General features: G+C 37.7%; 1 protein-coding gene across 4 annotated transcripts in view; it reads left to right on the plus strand.

Moving 5' to 3' along the window:
• Positions 1 to 23,013, plus strand: part of OXR1 (oxidation resistance 1) — a 483,216-nt gene that overhangs the window by 216,723 nt on the left and 243,480 nt on the right. The gene's annotated exons all lie outside the window — the stretch shown is intronic.

Genomic DNA, 23,013 nt, shown 5'->3' on the forward strand with positions numbered 1-23,013 from the left:
TAAACTGTGATACAGCCAAACAATGGAATATTACTCAGCACTAATAAAAGAGCTCTCAAGCCATGCAAAGATAGGGAGGAAACTTAAATTCATATTGCTAAATTAAAGAAGTCAATCTGAAAAGACTACCTACTGTATGATTGAAACTATATGACATTTGAAAAAGGTAAAACTATGGATACAACAAAAAGATCCATTGTTACCAGGGGTTCAAAGGAGAGAGAGATAAACAGGTAGAGCATGGATAATTTTTAGGGTAGTGAAAATACTCTGTATGATACTACAATGTTGGATACACATCACTATACATTCTTCCAAACCCATAGATATTCAAGAGCAAGAGTGAATCCTAATGTAAACTATGGACTTTGCATTATTATGATGTGTTAGTATAAGTTTATCAAGTGTAACAAATGTAACATTCTTATCTCCCCCTAAATGTTCAGCCTCTTTAGTAGAAGAGCCATGCCTCACTTACAGTTTTTGTTTTGTAGGACCTAGAACAGAGCACTCAATGTTTTTTAGTTCATTTATCAAATAGTTATTCCATTGATTAATCAAGCAAAAGAAAACTGTTCACCTATTTCAGAGTGTTAGTCTCAGCCATTTGTTTTATACATTTCAAAGAAATGTTACTTACCATATGGTCCAGCAATCTCATTACTAGGTATATAGGCAAAGGATGCGAAATCAGTATGTCAAAGAGATATCTGCACTTACATATTTAATACGGCACTATTTACAATAGCTAAGATATGATCTATCAACGGATGAATGGATGGAGAAAATGAGGTATATATACATCATGGAATACAATTCAGCCTTTAAAAAGAAGGAAATCCTGCTATTTGGGATAACATGGATGAACCTGGAGGACATTACGTTAAGTGAAATAAGCCAGGCACAAAAAGACAAACTTGCATAGTGTCACTGGTATGTGGAATCTAAAAAAGCTGATATCATAGGAGCAGAGAAAAGAATGGTGGTTACCAACAGCTGGGACAGAGGGGGTGGGGGTGGAGTTTGAGGAGATATTGTTCAAAGGATACAAATTTTTTATTAGATGGGAGGAGTAAGTTCAAGAGATCTATTGTACAACATGGTGACTATAATTAATAATATACTGTATTCTTAAAAATGCTAAGAGAGTAGATTATATGTGTTCTATTACAAAATCATGAGATATGTGAAGTAATACATGTGTTAATTCTCCTGATTTAGCCATTCTACAAGGTATAGTTGTTTCAAAACGTCATGTAGTACATGGTAATTATGTAAAATTTTATCTGTGATTTTCTAAAAAATAAAATAAAACATTTTTAAAAGAAATGTTACATTACAACCTCTAATTGCTTCCACTTTTACATTTAGCTAATTTCACAAGCTGCACGCCATGTTTCAAATTGGTTTTCTTCTAGCAAATTGTGCATGTGTGTATTCTCTCAGATATGACCTTCCAGGTTTTAGAGTCCACTGTGTCAAGAAGTAAGACATATTAAGGAATGTGATCTTGGTAAAAATTTCCACAGTCTACCTACTTGTCTTTTCTAAATTTGTTTAATCAGATGGAATAAATTAGAGAAAAATACTGGTAGTTTTGTGAATTTTTAACAATTCCTTTGTCTTTTTTGCAGTATTTCAATTACATAAGTAGTAAAATTTGTGTTTATATGTTAAGTTGCCTGAAACTGTGGAAAATAGACCTATTTTTATTTATATTAAGAGTTTTGAGATTTCTTGTTTCAATTTTCATTTATATTCCTGTTTAATTTATATGCATAAAATGACTCTTTTCGTCTTGTCATTTGTTATTTAGGAAGAAGTAAAATTTGTGGGTTTCCAGTATAGTACAGCAGTTAAATTCATATGCAGAATAACTTACTGAAATGACAAGGTAGATGTTATTGTATTATAATAAGTTATAATAATTATATTGTAATTATACCTTCAACATCAATGTAGTTTTTAACCTGAAAAATTTTGAAGTTCAACGAAACAACAGCTTTGGGTAATAGTGGGTAAATATCCCAAATATTGTGAGACCTTCCTTGAATATTAATCCAGACACTTTTTTTTTGAGACAGTGTCTCACTCTGTCACCCAGGCTGGAGAGCAGTGGCAGGATCTCAGCTCACTGTAAACTTCACCTCCCAGGTTCAAGCGATTCTCCTGCTTCAGCCTCTGGAGTAGCTGGGATTACAGGTGTGTGCTACCACGCCCAGCTAATTTTTGTATTTTTAGTAGAGACGGGGTTTCACCACGTTGGCCAGGCTAGTCTCGAACTCCTGACCTCAGGTGATCTGCCCGCCTCGGCCTCCCAAAGTTCTGGGATTACAGGTGTTAGCCACCACTCCCTGATCTAAACCAGGTATTTCTAATGCTGCTGTGTGATTTGGCAGAGACGGGATAAGCCCTGAGAGAGCACACCCCAGCAGTAGCCTCACTTGGGTGAGTTTGAGCAATTGCCAGGAAAGCTCAGCATTGTTAAGTTTTCCCAGGAGATAGATTTCCTTTAATAACTATGATATGTGCCAAAAATACAAACATTTGATATTAGTGTATCTGACATATATCATATCTTATATGTAGTAGATACTAAGTAAATATTTATTGATTGCTTGATTTTGCCATTTTGAGGACTGTATTGATATGTTTGGAATATTAAATAAATTAGTGATGATATAGACAACACAAAATATTTATATGTATTAAGGGAATTGTTCTGATACGGTTTTTAAAAAAATTTCAAAAACTATTTCATTTTTTGAAATAGTCTTCTGTACTTCTGATGTTTAGTTTTATGAAAAATACTTGCATTCTGTTGGCTTGAGTTTTATGGGCTTTATTAACAAGGGATTCTTGGTCCTTTTATGTGCTGTGATTTTGGGAAAATAATTTAACCTTTTCTACTGCATATATTTCTCACCTATCACATAACTTTTTTCCTATACATAAGGTGATCATATAATTTTTGTCCAGATTGAAATAGTTCAGAGAGAATGAAGTATTATTAAAAATTATACCAGGACAACTGGCTTAAATTAAACCATCCCAGGCAAATTGGAATGTGGGATCACCCAACCATAGCCCCATTTTCATTAAATACCGCAAATCTTTATTGAGTACTGTTATTTCCAAGACATTGTGTTTCAGACCACAGATTTTTAAAAAGGAATACCTTTCCCCTTCACCAGCCATCTTCGCCACCAGCCAGCAGTGTTCTGCTTTGATGTAGTATTTTATTTGTTTTTCTTTGAACAATACGTTACCTGCTTAAAGTATTTGAAAGCCACTGATGGATTAGAGTGCAGGAATATGGTCAGTGTCATGAGAGAGATTTAAAATGCTATGATAAACAGAGGTAAAGGAAAGCATGTCTTGTGGAAGGTAGGAGGATGTAGTATTTGATTGATTGATTGATTGATTTATTGATTGATTTTTGAGATGGAGTCTCACTCTGCTGCCTAGGCTGGAGTGCAGCAGCATGATCTTGGCTCACTGCAACCTCCGTCTCCCAGGTTCAAGCTATTCTCCTGCCTCAGCCTCCCTAGCAGCTGGGACTACAGGCCTGCGCCACCACACCCAGCTAATTTTGTGTGTGCATATTTTTAGGGAAGATGGGGTTTCACCATGTTGGCCAGACTGATCTCGAACCCCCAATCTCAAATGATCTTCCTGCCTCGGTCTCCCAAAGTGCTGAGATTACAGGAATGAGCCACTGAGCCCAGCTGGATGCACTATTTTAAAAGAGTGCTTTTTAGGATGATCCTTGAGGGATGGTGAGAAGGACTCAAGATGGAAATGTAAGTGGGCAAGCACCCCGGGGAAATATCTCTGGCCAAGAGTAAGCCTTCTATTCTGTCACCTCGGCTTGGAAAGCACAAGAGAAGGATAAGATGGATTTGGCGTGTTTAGCGTGTGTGGAGGGGGGAGCTGTAGGAGATAATGCCCTATAGCATTATGGAGGGTTGGTGAGCCAGTCTGAGGGATATATATATTTATATATTTATATGATTTATTTGTTATTAAACAAATGATAGTGCTCAGCCCCTTCGCTTGTCCTGGGTGTCCTATCTGCCTTTATACTGACTAGTGTAATCTCAATCTGGGGTTATCATTCATTTCTCTCTGCTCTTTTCAGATCTGCTTCCTCGACGCTCTGCTCAATATGCAGGCATCCTGATTTCTACTGACTTGCAATGTGATAGTCACAGACTTTCTCTTGTCTGCCTCCTTTCTGGGAGGAGTTATCTCTGCCAATCTTGCTTAGATACTGGCCTTGCTTTCGTTTCTTTTTCATTTTATTCTGACTTCTAATTTATCTTTGTTCTTCCATGAGTATTCCTCTCAACAGTTTTTAGTTGACATTTTATTTCATTTAACACACCTGTAATTCATATGTATGTGCAGACAAACATATTCATTTGCCTACAGACAAACACATATACCCATACACCAGTGTGAACATGTTGTTTTTCTTGTTTTTAAGTAACCTTTATTTTCACATTTTAACTAATCTAAAATAGAACTCTTTTAACCAATACATACCATTAATGTGGTGATATATCTCATCTTCCTAATCCCCATAAAAACTTCCTATATGATCTGTGGCATTTTAGAAGTGTGCAAATATTGGTAGTGTGAAATTTCTAGTTTTCAAGCCTGTGAAAGCAAGCGGTGGCTGGTTGAATTATGTGTCACACACTTTGATACACTTCTGCCGGGTGAGGACCAGCAATATGGTGGTTAGAAGAACCACCTCCAGGGGCACATGGTCTGCTCCTAATGTGTGCGACTTCTGGCAAGTGTGTCTACCTCATGTGCTTTATTTCTTTCCTGTAAAATGAAGCTAGGAATGAGAAATTCATAGGTATCAATTGAGGTGGTTTACATGAGTGTTTAGATCAATGCTTAACACATGCTAAGTTATCTTTAAGTTGTCACCTTTAGTATGTTACCTCTCAATTTAACAATGAAAAATAAATGAAAAAAACAAAAGTGATATAAAATGCTATCTGGCTACATTTTATGGGACACACCAGAGGTTCTCAAACTTTCTGGGTTTATCCTTATCTCAGAATTTTGTATGGGGCCCCCAAACTAAAATAAATATCTAATATTTTGTGTATGAAATAATTAGGTCCAGACAACTGAAAGATAACTTTTGCCTGGTGTCCATCTGATATCAATGTGTTTTCTTTGAAAATTTAAAATTCCCCTGATACCCTGAGGTGCCTGGGGCACAGTTTGGGAATGACGGAGGAACTCATTTGTTCAGCTCTTACTTTCTGACTGCTGTTTAATTCATCCAACTTTTAGCAAGTGCTATGTGCTGCTAATTCATGACTTCCCTGTCTCCAAAACATTTTGATCTCTTTAGATAGTTAGCTCAGAAGGCCCTCAGAGGAAAACTTTAAAAAGAAAGCTAAAACTTCGGGTAAAGTGTTGTTTTGTGTCCAACAGCCTCAGAAAATCTAAAGCAAAATGGGAGGAAAATAAGAGACTAAATTCTCAGTGTGTTCACTATATCAGTTACAGTTGCTCTTAAAACCTGGGAATACCTGCTTTTATGGTTCTCTGAGGTTCTATGGCAGGCGTACCAAGCAGGAGCTACTTGAAGGTCACCTGCACAATGATGTGTGTAAAAGGAATGTCTTATGTTTACCATGCCCCCCTCCAGGCTCTGGAAACAGACAGCAATATAACATTGTCTGCTTACTGTCTTTCAGATCCTTTACAAGCTTTTAAGTTACTGTCTACAGGTATTTGGGGTATAAGAAGCTGATTAGGTCTTTGGGATAAGAAGCTATGCCTCATACACCTTCAACTCTCAGGCCAATTAACCTCTCAAATAGTATATGTTCCATATTAATGCTTACCAAATTCTGTTAAGACTTCAACGAACTTTCACCAGTCCAGAATCCTAAATAGGAGGGTCTATGTTTATGAAGATCTGGGGGATAGACAGGGACACAGGCCTTTATATATGAACTGATGTTAAAAAATATTTTTTTTTCTAAAATGCATTGTGGATTTTCCCACATTCTGGGAAGCTGTAGTTATATGTACAGAAGTACCTGGAGTAGACCTTCAGGCTAGGAGACTTTTTTAAAAAAAATTGAACTAGTATTCATAGTAAATTTTTCTAAAATGCATTATAAATTATTATGCATTCTTAAATGCTACAGCTACAGCTATATGGGTAGCTAACTGGTGGGGACCTTTTGGGTTAAGCAATGTTGCAACTATATTACAATTTAGAGAAAAGCTATTCTAGCCTGCAGAACCATATTGCTTGACATGCAGATGTTAGCATGCTGCCTCTGTCGGGTTCCAGTGTGCATTTGTCATATACCTGTATTCCCTGCAGGTGTCTTCTCATTCCTCCTTGTTTTCCTTTGAGTGTCCTCCCCTTATCTCTTACCTTTTCCCTTCTTACCTCATTTTACACACTTTGTTACCACCATACCCAAGACCATGGTCTATGGACCATCTGAAACCAGACAGGCCTGTGAGCCTATTTAAAATGCACTCCCACCAAATCAGAACCTCTGAGGATGGGCCCCAGGAATGAGCAGTGTTAATTAACTTCCAGTTTGATTCTTTCATGCTTATATTAACTAAAAATGTCGGGCCACACTGAATTTCTCCATTAAAAAAAAATACGTTTTTTGCTCTTCTGGGACTCTCTACACATGAATGTGTTTCTCTCCCTTCCTGAGATTTCACTATCTTCCCAAGCCATGCTTATGTCTTCTGGGGGCTCAGGATCGGCTAATTGAATATCAAGGTTATGCTTGTTTACATTCTACATTTTTATTTATGGTTATTATAGGAGAGGATATTGAAAGAAAAATGGAGCTGGGAATGAAGGCTAATTTAGTATTACATTACCAAAATAGCTCTATGAAGCAGTGTAAGCTAAAGGTAAGGACACACTCTTAGAAGGCTGCTTTCTGAACTGGTTATCAAACTAGCTCTGTAAGTTTACATGGTCTTGACTAATATATTCAACCACTCTAAGCCTCAGTTATTTCTTTATAAAAAGGAGATGATGATACCTACCTTGCATAGTCATTATGAGATTTATACCAGAAAATGTTTGAAAGAGTTTAAATCTCTGAAAATTGTTAACACGTTATTATTACCAAACCCATTTTACAGATGAGTCAAGTCAACCGAGGACAGAGGAAGTAAGAGAACATGCTGCAGTTCATAGCTCATAAACCACAGGACCAGAAGGCACCTTTCACCCCTACCTGCCCCCTTCTATAGGCTTTTTCTTGCCAGATAATTCATTGCCCTCCAGGAGCTGAGGATTCTGTAGCATCAACTTTTTGCAGTATTAAGATTTTAGCTCTTTTTGTTTCAGTTTTTGTAGCATTTGATGAAAACTTAAAGCTGATTATATTGTGTATGGTCTCACTAAAAACAGTGGCTTTTCCCTATTTTTTAAAGAAAAATTTATATTTGACGACCTTTCACCACACACACAGTAGGTGTGCACTGTAAGGAATGAAAGGAGCCCTGAAAATGATGCCAGTTCCCTTAAAGCCTGAAGACAGGCGTCTGTAAGTCCTAACCCTCCCCAACTCCCATCAGTATCCTGACTTATCCACCTGCATCTACAGTATGTAGTTGGCTTATGAATATTGACTGGGACTAAATGAATAAATATTGAATACCTACTATGTGCAACTATATAGTCACTTATAACAGTGCTTCTCATTTATATATAAACAAATCTTCTGGGAAGTGATCAAAATGTAAAGTCCAGTAGGTGTAGAATGGGATCTGAGACTGCACTTCTAACAAGCTGTTAGATGACAGCAGAGCTGCTGGTCTGTGGACGAGGTGATTCTTGTGCACATTTAAGTTTGAGACACGCTGTGGTGTCCCATTCTGCCTTTTAAATCTCTGTGTAATACTTTTTGGCATTTCTTCATTGTTCATTTGTTATTTATTACTTACATCCCCCAGTAGAATTTAAGTTATTTGAGAGCACAGACCTTTCTACCTTGATCATCACTGTGTTCCCAGCACCTGGAATAGTGCCAGACACGTGTAGGTACTCACAGTAGGGTAGTGGAGCTGATAGCCGATTTTCCCCTGCACACCACTGCTCAGTAATATTTGTGATTCAGTACATGAGTAAATGAATATAGGTATTGGTAATATGCATAGATATATAATAGTTATCTATTGTTTAATATACATAGATATATAATATTTATATATTGTTTACATAATCCACATAACATTTTGAGGAATCTGTTATCAACCACAGGTTGTAAATATGCAATAATATGTGTCTATTTAGTATTACGGGCAAATACAATAAAACTTACTGAAATCAGGTAACTATTGAAAGTGTTAGGAATGAAGAGCTAGAGCTTGCACTCATCCTGGAAGAAGACAGACAATTCTATAAATAGAGAGAGAAAAGGAGAAGAGGGTATTCCATGTAGATGGAATGTAGTGGGATAATTTTCTGAGGTTTTATTCTTAAGTTTTATTCTTCCTGACATCTCCATATTTCTGATCAATTATCCAGTTCCCTAGTTTTCCTGTTGTAGGGAATTTTGAGTGCAAAAAGCAGAAGTTACTAGAAGTTTGTTCTGTCCACGTTTTGTAAATTCCAAAATTTGCTGAAATTATGCTGTGTATCCTGGGGTAAGATAGAAGAGAGATGGCTTCTTTTGCAGACAGCTAGTGGAAAGAGAAATTTTCCCGAGACAGCAAAGAATTCGGTCTGAGCGAGAGGATGATAACTTCAAATATTAATCCTTTCTGCACCGCAATCCCCTTCAGCAGTTTGATGAGGATGTCAAAGGAAGCATTATATTAAAAATTGTTTATAAAATACTTTAGAGATTGGAATAAGTAACTTATGTGTTTGTTTATTAATTCATAAAATATTAATATCTAGCAGCAGATCAAGTAATTAACCTTCATATAGTGATGAGCACAGATTTTTAACTATAAAATTATATAAAAATCTGCTTTTTATTCACTGTAGATTTATAGTTACTACTAATACTATTGTGGTTCATTATCTGCATTTATAATAAAAAATAAATATTAAATATTCAGTTAGAGGTTAATTAAAAAACGGACATTATTATTTTCCTACTCAAGTCCATGGACCCCTGAGGATGGACCCCAGGTTCAGAAGAAGGGCTTGTACTTCACTTTGAGGCAGTGCATATCAGTCAGGATAGTCTAGGTCAGTGGTTCTCAAAGTCTAATCCCTGGACCAATAATATCAGTATCATCTGGGAACTTATCAGGAATATAAATTCTCAGTTCCAATCCGAGTGTTACTGAACCAGAAACTCTGGGAGCAGGACCAAGTAATGTATGTTTTCATAAGCTCTCCAGGTGATTCTGATACATGCTCAAGTTTTAGAAGCACTAAGCTAAATTATACTTTTGTAAACAAACAATTAAAAAAAAACAGCCTCAAATCTCAGTAGTGTAAAATACATGGTTTATTTTCCATTTGATCTTCATTTTCATCACAGATAGTATGGACTTATTCTGCTCCATGTCTCCTCAATCCAGGAACCTGGTTGACAGAACAGCCATCATCTCCAACATTACTAGTAATATACCGGGAGAGAAAGAGAGCTGGAGAGTCTCACATTGGTGATTGTTGGTGCAGAAGTGATGCATATCGCTTCTACTAACATCTAATTGGCCAGAGCTAGTCCCATGGTTCCAGCCAGTAACTACAAGGAAAGGAAGGGCCTGGAAGCCAGGGAGCTAATGATGACTAACACACTATCAAGATACAGCAAGATCTCAGAGAAGATGGTCTGCTAATATCCCTAGGGAGACTATTGCAGTCGCACTTATGATTCCCTTGCTTGCAGCAGGCACAGAAACAGCAGAATCACAGCCATGAAGGATCAGCTGAGACAGTGGGTGAACTAGTGTGGCCCAATGTGTTCCATGCAATCTGTGACGGAGGTAGACCAATGTAAACCAAAGACTGGGAGGGTCAAGGAAGGGGGCACTTCCTTTTGCTTTAGAGATGCTTAAGATCCTGGGATTTTTGCACCATTCTGGGCAAGGGAGGAAAGCACAAAAGTGATTGAGATTGAATTTCCTGCCACAGGATGCTCAGTGTTAGATTTAAGTTGATTCAGAGAAATGTGGTATTTCTGACACACTTCAACACAGGGAGAAAAGTTCATATCCACTAGAGCTGTTATCTGTGTAAAGTGCACTAGTTCAGCACTTAACACGGGGCAGTTTAGAGGAGAATTTCATAAATGCTTGGAAGATGATAAACTCTTCATATACTTTAACACTAAATTGACATATTGACTTAGAAAAGCCTGAGACCTATAATTTTTGTAAATTCATATTGGGGATTCAATTAATGGAGAAATATGAGTCGTTGGTAGTTAGTCACTTTTTGTGATTGTGACAGGTAATTCATTTTTATCTATTAGAAAATTTTACAAACATTCAGCTAGTATTTTTCTGTTATATAATTTTCCCTGCCTGCCTTGCTTTCATCTCAAAATAAAGAGAAGGTATTAGCCACGTAGTGATGAGAAAGTAGTCATAGTAAAAATTGAAATAATACAGTCTTGGGAAAATGTCTGGCTCATGCGGTGAAGGTTTTATTACTTCACACTTTTGGAAATATCTACTGGAGTCTTAGCCACTATGACACCATAAATGTGTATTTGATGAAGATGAAAATCTACCTCTGAAGTGCACATTTGTATTGAATGACTCTGATGTTTGTTTCAGTTGCATTGTAATGTGTATTAGATGATTAAACCCCTCTTCCTTGGGGGAAAGGTTTATGGTGGAAAAATTTATATGGTCACCATATGTGCGTGTGTGTGTGTGCGTGCACGTGTGTGTGTGTGTGTGTGTCTTCATTGCATGTCAGAGAGTGAGGCCAAACATATGTTTCACCTTCTCACTATGAAATATGGACATTTTAATTTCTGCCCACTTGTGGCCCTGTTTTTTTCCCCATTCTTACCATGTATGTGTATTGCTCAGGAAAACTGATTTATAAGATTAATTAATGTACTTTTAACTGGGGTCAAATGTACTGTCTCATCTCTGACTTTTGTATGTTTGACTTTTGTCTTCTCATTATAATTCCATGCTAGAAATTTGCTTATAGCCGTCCTTAAGCAATAGCCACCAAAAGTTTTGTTTGCTATAAATTCCATTTCACAATATTGTAGTAAAATATAATTTTAGGAAAGTGGTACAATTGCATGAACATCAAGTATCTACACTTATTAACACCAAACATTTTTCTCAAATGTATTTTTGAGGTTTATTGCCTAGATAATAAATCTATACATGGAGTATTCCTTTAAACATAAATCCCAACACCATTTTGCTTTGCAGATAAATCAATCAAGCGTGTGACTCAGATAAAATAAAAATATATGGAGGGAAATATTATATGTGATAAATAGTAAAAATTTTGCTTACTAATGAAGAAATGTCATGAGACAATTTGCAGCCCACATATTGTAGTTTTGATCAAAAAGCTTTATACGAAATCCAGAATCCTTTAAATCACAGCATGGACCATAGAAATGTGTTTTATTTAAGAGACTTTAATTCAAGACTGTTGTTTTAAATCATGATTGCATCTTTATTTTTCATTCAACTCACATGTTAAGCTGTGTGTGTGAGTGTGCGTGTGAGTGTGGGCGTGTGTGCTGGTAAGTGCATGTGTGTGCATGTGTATGTGTAAATTACATGATGCATCTGGACACTAATTGCAGTATGTCACTTAAAAACTTTAAAAAAAGTTTGGAGTTAATTTTGTTCCAAGGTAATTTTATGTGCCGTTAGTTCATCTCATCGTCTTATATGACAAGGAACCAACTGATGCAGGTTTTACCTTTTTAGCTAAAGAATTAGGAGATGTTTAAATGTTATATCCTGTTTTCCTTGACAACTATAATTTTGCTTGGGAGATGATTACCAGAATGACTGCTAAATTACTATTTTTCTATTGGGCTAATATTTTATTCTTGTGAAAAATGTTATTTCTAGTGGTCTTTATTGAAGACCAGTTGGTGAGGGTCCTCCTAAGTCAGGGGAAAGAGTGTATATGTTTCATGTAAAATATACTTCCTCTTTGTAACCCAAACCTTTGTATAGCTTGGTTTCTCTTTCTTAGTCTATGTTGACAGCAGTACAAATAGCATAATAGATTCTTCTCTGTATATTTAGGGGTTTTTTTTTTCCATAAACTTACGTGATACTTTGCTTTTACTGTGTAGGAATGATGAAAACACACAACAGACCCACCACCACCTCCAAAATTGCTGCTGCCATTAATCAACTCAGTGCATGACAGAAATTATTAACAAGTTTCACAGTTTTCTCTTTTCTTCTTTGACTTTTGAATAACTGGTAGAGTTTTATTCTATGTTTCATGTCACGGGAGAAAGGAACCACAAAAATATAATATGAGATAAAGCAATATTTGGGTTCTGACTCCAGCAATACCCTTGAAGTCAAATAGGAGCACGTGTGGTAGAAAAAAGACATGTTCTCCCCCTAAAGCTCTGATTTGCTTGTCACTGTCTCAGCAGTGACTTGCAATTGCAAATCATTGCCTGAATAATTAAGCAGCATTTCTGTGGCCTGTGACGCTGAGAAGTGAATGCTAAATATGTAGTCACTGAGCTTTCATTTGCTTACTGTGCCAAAAGCCAATGACCCAGGAATCACAAGTGACTACTGTCTAGCTGCTGGCTGTATGCTGTATGGATTTTTGTGCTACAAATTGTCATCAAGTGTAGACTACTTAAAGGAGCTCCTGTGAAATTGCCAAAGAAATAAAATAAGTAAGTATAGTCATCAAGGAGAAATATAGCATATATTATACTGAAGGGAGAGAAAGACCCTCTCATATTATTTTATATTGTTTTATACTCAGTACCTGTTTTAAGAAAAAACAACAAGGAAGTAAAGCCAAAGACAGGCAGTCCGGCGCCAGGCCCGAAACCAGGCCTGGGTCTGCCTGGCCTAAACCCAGCAGTTAACAATCAACTCATGACTTAGAAACCGATGTTATTCATAGATTCCAGACATCGTATAGAAGAACACTGTGAAACTCCCTGCTCTGTTCTGTTTCTCTCTGACCACCGGTGCATGCAGCCCCTGTCACGTACCCCTTGCTTGCTCAAATCAATCACGACCCTTTCACGTAAAATCTTTAGTGTTGTGAGCCCTTAAAAGGGACAGAAATTGTGCATTCATGGAGCTCGGATTTTAAGGCAGTAGCTTGACGATGCTCCCAGCTGAATAAAGCCCTTCCTTCTACAACTTGGTGTCTGAGAGGTTTTGTCTGTGGCTCGTCCTGCTACAATACATTGAACCGTTATATTCAAGACGTCATTCTTTTCCCTGTATATTTAAAATCTCTGCAGAGAAACTGTCATTTTTTAATTATAGCAAGTATATAATGTTTTCCTTTTAGTTAATGCAGAGAGAAATATTTGAATGTGTAACAAAATTGCTATATCATCTAAATCTCTGTTCTAAGCACTGGGGATAAATCAGTGAACAAAGCAGGCAAACTTTCAACTCTTACATCATTAGTAAAAGGGTTAAGGTCACAGATAATTCACAAGAAAATGTATCATTGATAAATCATCTGAAGAAAACACAAATAAAATTGGGTGATGGAGAGAGCTGACAAATTGAAGTTGGGTGATCAAGGAAGGTCTTTCTGAAAGGGAATTGTGAGTTGAGACCAGCATGACAAAAAGCCAGATGTGAAATTTTAGGGAAGATGGATTTCAAGCAGAAAAATCTTCTAGGACAAACTCATACAACTGCTTCTTTGTTGTTTTTTTTAAGGGACAGAGTCTCCCTCTGTTGCTCAGGCTGGAGTGCAGTGACACAATCAAGGTTCACTGCAGCCTCAAACTCCTGGACTCAAGGGATCCTCCTGTCTCAGCTTGCCAAGTAGCTAGGACGACAGGCAACTGCCACCACGCCTGGCTTGAAGTTGGTGCAATTTCTCAGAACAGAAAGGAAAGTGTGAACAGAACAGAGAGAGGGAGGAGGAGCATAGAGGAGCATAGAGATGAAGCCAGTGAAGTAGGCAGGGGCCAGGTTATATGGGATCTTGCAGAGTATGGTGAGTGGTTTACAATCTCCTCTCAGTGGGATGAGAAGCCAATGGAGTGACGGACACGATCTGAATTATGTTTTTTAAAAGCACTTTGCTCTTTGTGTGCAGAATGGAATGAGTGAGAGGAAAGAGTGGAAGCAGGAGAAGGAAGCCACAGTGGTATCCAAAAGAGGAAAAGTGGGTTAGCCTAGGGTGACAGCCAGAGCACTCTTTTAGGAGTCTCCCAATGATCCTTGTTCTGAAATGCCTCCTGCCTCTGCAGAACAAAATCCTTTCCATGTAAATAGTTCCTGTTTTAATGCAAATGGGAAGGATGGTGTACTTCCTCCACATCTGTTTCCTGTTGCAGGGCTTGGGACTGTCAGTGCTTTTTCTCCACATGGAGGTTATTTTGAAACATCCAGGTGGTTTTGATCAAATCATATATTCTTAGAATATTATTCTTAAGCTTCAATAATAACCCTACAGATACAAAGATTAACATAAACTGACTAAAGAAATGTTAACTGCCAGAAGATTAAGGCAATATTTCAATTCATAATCTATAGTACTTTGGCGTTAAGCTTTGACTTGCAGGATGTAATTTACTGACCAGTAGCAAAGACGCCACCTAGCTGGAACCTAATTCCAGAAATGTTTTTTTTTGATAAGATTCTTAGATAATGAAACATCATTTTTAAAAAGCTGTGCTTTGGGAAATCAATCTGGGGGATTGTATCAGGAATTACAGGCAGCAATAGCTTCATAAATGTGCAACCCATGCAGCTTCCCAGGGCCTGTGCTTAGCAAGGCTTCACACTTGGTTTAATGCTGTGCCTTCGTTGTCTTGAATTCCTAATAATTTTTTAACAAGGGGCCTCACAGTTTTCTTTTGTACCAGGCACCACAAATTATGTAGCCAGTCCAGAATTCAGGGCTCAAAACACTCTATGAAAACCTGTTTGTCTGCTATAAGATATAGAAAGATAGAGACAGGAAAGGAGCAGACTTGAATAAAGGAATTCTCAGAAAAGCAAATTCATCAATTATAGAATTTGAGACTTTTTAGTCTAGTGGTTCTCAGGTGCCTGTTTACAGTCCATGCCCACCAGATTTTTACCTCTCCATAGCAAAATCACAAGAATGATGATGCCATTGGGTTCTTATTTTTTAGCTAAATGTATTCAACTCAAATGTCTGCTCTTTATTCTGAGATTAGATTCACCTATAATTTTTGCTGTAAAAATATTTTTGTTTTGTATAATAACATGTTGGCAATAGGTAGAAGCTTTTTCTTTGTATTTTAAGTACCTTCTGTAAAAGAAAACTTGACCATCTCATTTCAGCTCAATGCTTCTTGGCAGAAAAGAAGAAGTCCTTTATCCCACTCCTGTACCTTTACCTGTTTTTTCTAATCCCAGCCTCACTTTTCTCTTATTGTAATTATTCTCAATACCAATGCCTCACCATTCACAAATACCTAAACTCAGTTTTGTACAACTGAGTAAAAGGTAATCAGAAACAAATCCACATGAATATTAGAACTTCTGGCAAGGCAAAGTTGAAATTAGGGAAGGATTACCCTCTTGCAACCAAACTACTTATCTTTTTTTATAGTTTTATTTTATAAATCCATCCTTTTTATGCCCCAAAGGATAGCAACATTTTTCTTTTCATCTTTGTGTCTCCAGCATTTAGCACAGGGCATTGTACTCAATAATCCTTCAATGAATATATAGAAACTAAATAAATATAAATAAATAAAAATTTTAAACTAGAAATGGAAGGATGTCTCTCTTCCATTTACACCTTCTTTGGCAGTTTCAGCCCTTCCTTAGCCAGAGAACAATAATGACCGTAAGAAATGTTAATAAAGATACACTACATCTGTAACAGGAAGTTAAAATTAGACATTTTCTCTGTTTCAGCTAAAACTGAGAAGGTACCTTTTACTCCCTCATTTCAAAATGAGGCATGAGCCCACCAAATAAAGCCTTGAAAAGCTGGTAGTCAGGGACTGATTTCATGACCCTTGGCTGACGGCCCAATACAACAGTGTGGAGATTAGAGCAAGGTTTTCAGAGAGGGCTGTTGTTGATGTTCTGGGAATCCTGTCCTATCCCAACCCTTAAGGGTAAGGGTGAGGGATGCTTTTACCTTATCCCAAATAGGTAAGAGCCTTCATTGAAACAAACCAAAGAGCTTGGGGGAAACAATGGCTCAGACTTTGAGTCAAATATGAGAAATGAAAAGGGGGAGAGACTACAGCTGCTTGGAGACCTGACAAGGGGATGTAAAGAGCTGCCATCCGGTGAGTATGCTGAAACCTGTGGGGCAAAGAATGTTTCCTGTTGGCAAGATGTGGCCTTACAAGAGAGAACTGGCCTGAAAGAGTCTTGGATCTTGTCCAGAACTGTCCTGCAAGAATCTTAGTTCTCTTCTACCTGGGGGAGGGAGGTAATGCGAGCAGAAAGAACATGGAGGTGTACTGTCAGAGCCCTGGGAAGGAGCTATGAGTGACCAGTGGGAAGAGCTGCTTTCAGTCACAAAGAGCAAACTGCAGATATCTCTCTAGTGAGGAGAAGACAAAGAACTCCTAAAATATCCCACCCAACAAGAAAGAGTCAGCTTTAAACACCTAACAAAATACAGAGAGCTGATGCCAGCAAGTAAGATCCCTGAAATCTAGTACAGTGCTTTGAACATAGAAGGGACTCAACAGATGTTGGTTAACACAAAGACCTATTCCCTCATTAGGCTAATGTTACAGGAATGATTCTCAGCTTTGTACACATGAAGGAATTATGAGGTTCAGGTTAGGTGCCTCACTTCAAAATTTAATTTTTAGTCCAGACCAGTGTTGTTTTAATTTTACTACACTCACAGTTAAGAGGAGTCCAGAGGAGCACCCTTGAAACTATAGTGCTAATATCAAGTTTGTGATGTAGAGCAACTAAGTGTTTCTGAGAGGGCTTCAAGGCGTCCTTTCCTGTGCTGTTTTTACGTTCCAGGTTATTAAGCTTATCTTAGGTGAAGTCAAGCTTTAAGTGGTAGTTACTATGTGCCTGGCAGAATACAGGGCACTGAAGGCTCAAATGAGAATAAGACAATCCCTGACCTCAAGTGGCTGATAGCGAATGGATTAAAGGCAATTATTTATCATTTACTTAATGTATAGCATGAGCTCAATAAATCTTACATTTCTATAGTTACATTACTGTCACTATAACATTAATAGTTGAACTAGGCTTCCGAACAGATGTAAAAGCCTTCTAATCTAGAGATAAATAAATATTGTACTTTTTATTATCATCAGATTTTATTATTCTTTGATGATGATTGACTAAATATACTAATGAGGATTGAAAAATATACTGCTTTAAATAGTTATGTCATAATTTCTGTCAGTCATGCAATTAGAAATACATATATGGATACATATTTTTTCTATTGCCCCTTTTTTCCTGGCTTTGTTAATGTATAATATATTGCTTTTCTGCATTCACTCTCCATTTGATTTTTCTCCTAATGTAATTTACCACCTGCAGAAGTATGAGGCCTGGAAAATGCAGGTGTGAAATGCTCATTAGCACAATACCAATAAATCAACACATGTTTAAAAGAATCTTCTACCTAACCCTATTTCTTAAACTGTGTATTCAGTCATAATTTTCGGATTTCAAAATTGGTCCAGGTTATAGATCAGGAGATAGCTCTATTTTTACATAACTATTAGGAATGCTGTGGTTTTCTAACCAGAGAGATATGACAGTAATTTCTTGCGAAAGATTTGGAACATTGTGACTGAGCCAAACTAAGAATGAAAGGAAGATGGAGAAAATAAACATAACCACATGTCCTATAAGTCTTCTATATGAAGACAGGTGTGAAGCCTATGAGGAGGGGGTCATTGATTCATGAATTGATTGATTCATTCATTTATTAATTCATATAGTATATGTTTTTGGTGTGCATATAATTGCAAAGCACTGTATTGGATACATAAAAGAAATCTACTTCCTTTTAGAAGTGACTTCTAAAAGACACTCCCCATCAGAGTGTCTAATGAAATGAGAGAGACAGAACAAAATGGACATGAACAAATCTGTTGGTAGACTTTATGATAAACACCATGAGAAGCAAATGAGCAGAATGCAGTGCTAAAGAGTAACCTGGAGTGAAGTGGGAGCTAGGGAAGGAGGATGAGAGACAACCTACTTAAAATTGTAGGGATGGTCTTTCAGAGGAGACTTAAAAAATAAGAAGCAATCAGCAATGCAAAGAGCATTCCAGGTGGAGGGAAGAGCATATGCAAAGGCCCTCTGGACAGAAAGAGATTCACATGTTTGGGAATCTTGAAGGATATCAAGGCAGCTAGGACATGGGCAAGAAAAGTGGCCCAAGACAGAGATATCAGGGCCCTACGGACCATTGAAAGATGCTTAGAAATTCATCCAACCACAGCGGAAAGCCATTCAGTTCTTTAAAGTCAGAGAACAACCCATTTGCTTGATGTTTAAAAATGCTTGCTCTGGCTGCTGTAGCAGAGTAGGTAGTAGGGGACCAAGGTCTAACCAGAGAGAGCAGCATGGAGGCTTTGGTAACAGTCGAGAGAAATGATGACTAGGAAATGAAGAAACTTAAGATATAATTTGGAGGTATAATAGAAAGGGTTTATTGATGAATCAGAGTTGGAAAGTGTTACAAAGGAAAGGATGAAATATACTTCAAGGTTTCTGTCCTGAGCGACTGTGTAGGTGCCTGCTGGTGCCATTTCCAGAGATTGGGAAGACAAGGAGGAAAGTTAGGGTCAGGTTTAGAAATCGAGAATTTGTTTTGGACATGTTAAGTATAAAATGTGTTGCATGTAATGGATAATGCCAAGTAGCTAGTTGAATATTTAAGTTCCAAGTTTTGAGGAAAACTTTGGAGGTAAAAACAGAGAGTTTTGGCCAGGCGCGGTGGCTCACGCCTGTAATCTCAGCACTTTGGGAGGCCGAGGTGGGCGGATCACGAGGTCAGGAGATCGAGACCATCCTGGCTAACATGGTGAAACCCTGTCTCTACTAAAAATACAAAAAATTAGCCGGGTGTGTTGGCGGGCACCTGTAGTCCCAGCTACTCGGGAGGCTGAGGCAGGAGAATGTTGTGAACCCAGGAAGCGGAGCTTGCAGTGAGCCGATCACGCCGCAGCCCTCCAGCCTGGGCGACAGAGCGAGACTCCATCTCAAAAAAAAAAAAGAAAAAAAGAGTCTTCAGGATATAAATATTTAATCCCAAAGGAATAGACTACAGTATCTAGGGAAAGAGTGAAAATAGAGCAGAGGGAGGCCCAACTGGACCAAGTGGATTAGGCCCCTGGATATTCCAAAATACTTAGGGATTGAATCAAAATTACAAAATATTTAGAGGTCGAATAGAAAATGAGGACTTGGGTCAGGTGTGGTGGTTTATGCCTCTAATCCCAACAAGTTAGGAGGCTGAGATGGAAGGATTGCTTGAGCTCAGGAATTCAAGACCAAGCTGGGCAACATAGTGAGACCCTGTGTCTTCCAGAAAAAAAAAAAAAGGTTGGGCACAGTGGTGTGCCCCTGTAGTCCCAGGTCCTTGGGAGGCTGAGGTGGGAAGATCCCTTAAGCCTAGGAGTTCAGAGGCTGCAGTGAGCTATAACAGCTGCCCTCCAGCCTAGGAGACACAGTGAGAGCCTGTCTCTTAAAAAAAGAAAAGAAAAAGAGGCTTATTCAAGGAATAGTGAAAAAGGGAATATTTGGAGAATTATGTCGGGGAATCTATGAAAGTAGAATGTTTCAAGATAGAGGGAGTGGTTAAAAAAAGTTGAGTATTTATATGTGCCAGTGTGTATCATGCTGAATACTTTATCTGGATGGTGTTGTATTATCCCTTCCATAGACTATTGAGTTGAGTACTGTTATTAGATCCATTTTACAAATGAGGAAACTACGGAGAGATTAAGTAATTTGCCCAAGATCCCATAATAAGAAGGCAAGTGTCGAATGCCAGGCATTCTAACTTCAGAGTCCATAGTCTTAACCCTTGTGCTATTCTCTTCCACAAATACACCCAGCAGGTAAAAGACTGAGAAAAATAAATATCAAAAAGTACCTTTTGAAATTGGCTACATGAAGTTAGGAAAACCTGAGTCGTTTTGTGAAAGCGGTGAGTACAAAGCAGTATTTTGGAGAGGGTTGTGCAGGGAATCGGAGATGAAGCTGTGTGCTGAGAAGGAGAGAAGAAATTAGAGGAAGGGAATGGTGGCCTTACAGAGAAACAGACTTGAAGTGATGTGAAGTGTTTGCGCTGGGTGAATGCTGGTAGGAATAAGTGAGCAGGGAGCGAGTGAACAGGATAAGAGAGATCACTTCGGAGTAAAGCCTTGGAAAGGGAGTGTAGGAGGAAGTTTTTCTCCCTTTCCTGCATCGCTTCCTTTGTGCATAAAATAGAAATGTTCTTCCTTTCTGAAGGATTTCAAAGAGAATGTTGGCTTTTCTTTCATTCTCCCTGACTCATGCCTCCCCAAAGGAAGAAAAGTGACTTCTGAGGCTGTGAAAAGGAAGGACTCTGGCTGCATCACCCAGCGTCCTCTGGCTTCTTCTTTTGGGAACTGATGGCCCTCAGCATGTCCATCTTAACTCCTGCTCCCCCTGGGGCAATCTCACCAGGACACTGCTTCTCCAAGTGCCAGCTTGGGGTGGGGTCCTTGCCCCCTGTGTCTATTTCTCAATTAGTTCAGGACTTACAGAAGGAAGAGAGTGGTTAGTATATTAAAACCCCCAGTATAAAGAGGGAATGCAATTAGGTTTAGAGAACATGTGGAGAGACTGGCTTTCGCAAGAAGAGGATCATGTTCTCTTCTGTAATAGAAAGAAAAGTTTTAAAATAATGGGGAAAGATAATGTTTATAGAGTCGCTGCTGAGAAGAAGAAAAGTGATTTCTGTAATGTAATTTTTAAGATTTTATAATTTTTTTTTCTGAATAAAGTCTGAAATCCAACTTGGTTGTATTGGGAGCACTACATAGCTTTCATGTGTGAAGCCACTATCATCTAAGCAGAAGAAAACTAGAACAGATACACCTAGTGATTCTCAAACTGAGGAAGAGGACGTGGCATGCCCTGTCTAGGGTAGTTAATCCGAATTTAGGTAGGGCAGCTTTCAAAAGAAATCATTTCAATCAACAATGTAATCAGTAATGCAATCGTACATTTTTAAAAACCACAAAATGTCATTTTTACTTAAAACATTTATAATGACTTAAGGATGTTTTATATTCATCAATAGGATGATTTAGTTTGAAGAAGTCAAGAAACAATGGGTTACCCAGAGTGTTTTCCATCCAATTCCTGAATTAAAATGTAGCTAAGAAACATATTTTCTGTACCTTCTTTTCCTGTCTTTTGTGTCTTCTTTTGGGGAAAGTTAAGAGGGTAGATCATTGGACTACATTGTCATTTTAACTATAAACCACTGGACTTTGGCCCAGATTATTATTACCTGCAGAAGCTATCTTGATTAAGTTTGGAGTTGCCTTATGTTGTGCATAAGCAAAACTACATTTTAATCAGCTTGTCCATATGCTTTATAGAGATAGTTTGTAATAGGCCTTGTTAAAAATAGGTGTCTTTAATCAGCAATATTGGATAAAAGCCTAAAGTCTTAAAATAGTCTTATTTATTCTGATTCCTTCTTCCTAAAATGAATAAACAGAAAGAAATCGATGTGGCAATAGTGTGTTACAAATCACTCCATCAAAGGTAATGAAATTAAATTTCATCTCTGTGAGTTACTGCAAAAGACTGTTTAACATTTACAAGAATTTGAGTTCCAAATCCTTCAAGCCCTAATCTTTGGATTTACATAATGTGTTCTTACTTTCAGACTTTTCCAGTTGAATGACTTTGAAGTTCCAAGGCAAAAACTAAAATAAATTGGAAATTTGTGTAATTTCAAAGTGAATGCTTGTGATATAGTGACATAATCAGAAAGCACATGGGGGAAAACCCATACAAATTTTGCTACTATTAACTCAGTGTTTGAAACTTTATAGTAGAAAGATGATACGCAAAATTCTTAAAGATTGCTCCAAGAACACATGCTACATATTTCTAATCAATAAAATTAAAATATCTGATCACTAGGTTGTTGAAAGCATTAGATCCTGGACTTAAATCTAGATCTTTGATTTTCGAGCCCTTGCCCTGTTTTGTCCACCAGGGCACTATAGAAAATTTTTGCATAATGATATCAATTTATCAAAACTGCAGAGTGTTTATTTAGAAATTATAAAATGACTTAGTGAATAAAAAATTGAGGTATTATTTGGATTTATCTTAGTATTAATGGTGGAGAAGAAACTGTTTCTTTTATCTAAGTCCAACAAACATTCTTTATTTTTTCTTTAATCAGAGTCTCGCTCTGTTGCCCAGGCTGGAGTGCAGTGGCGAGATCTGAGCTCAGTGCAGCCTCTGCCTCCTGAATTCAAGCAATTCTCCTTCCTTAGCCTCCCTGAGTAGCTGGCACTACAGGTGCACACCACCATGCCCCACTAATTTTTATATTTTTGGTAGAGATGGGATTTCACCATGTTGGCCATGCTGGTTGCGAACTCCTGACCTCAAGTGATCTGCCCACCTCAGCCTCCCAAAGTGCTGGAATTACAGGAGTAAGCCACTGCACCCGGCCCCAACACATATTCTTATAATGTGATAGGGAGGAGGCTATGTTATGTGGATGCATTAATTTAATCATTATATCCGCTACCAAATATCAAGTCTTTTTTTAGTTTATTTTCATAGGTTTTTATATGTAGATATGCTTTCTTCTTTGTGGTTTTTCCCCTGTAATGAAACCATTCATTCATTCAACAATTTATT

The sequence above is a fragment of the Gorilla gorilla genome, chromosome 7, assembly GCF_029281585.2.
Source record: "Gorilla gorilla gorilla isolate KB3781 chromosome 7, NHGRI_mGorGor1-v2.1_pri, whole genome shotgun sequence".
In the NCBI taxonomy this organism is placed as follows: domain Eukaryota; kingdom Metazoa; phylum Chordata; class Mammalia; order Primates; family Hominidae; genus Gorilla; species Gorilla gorilla.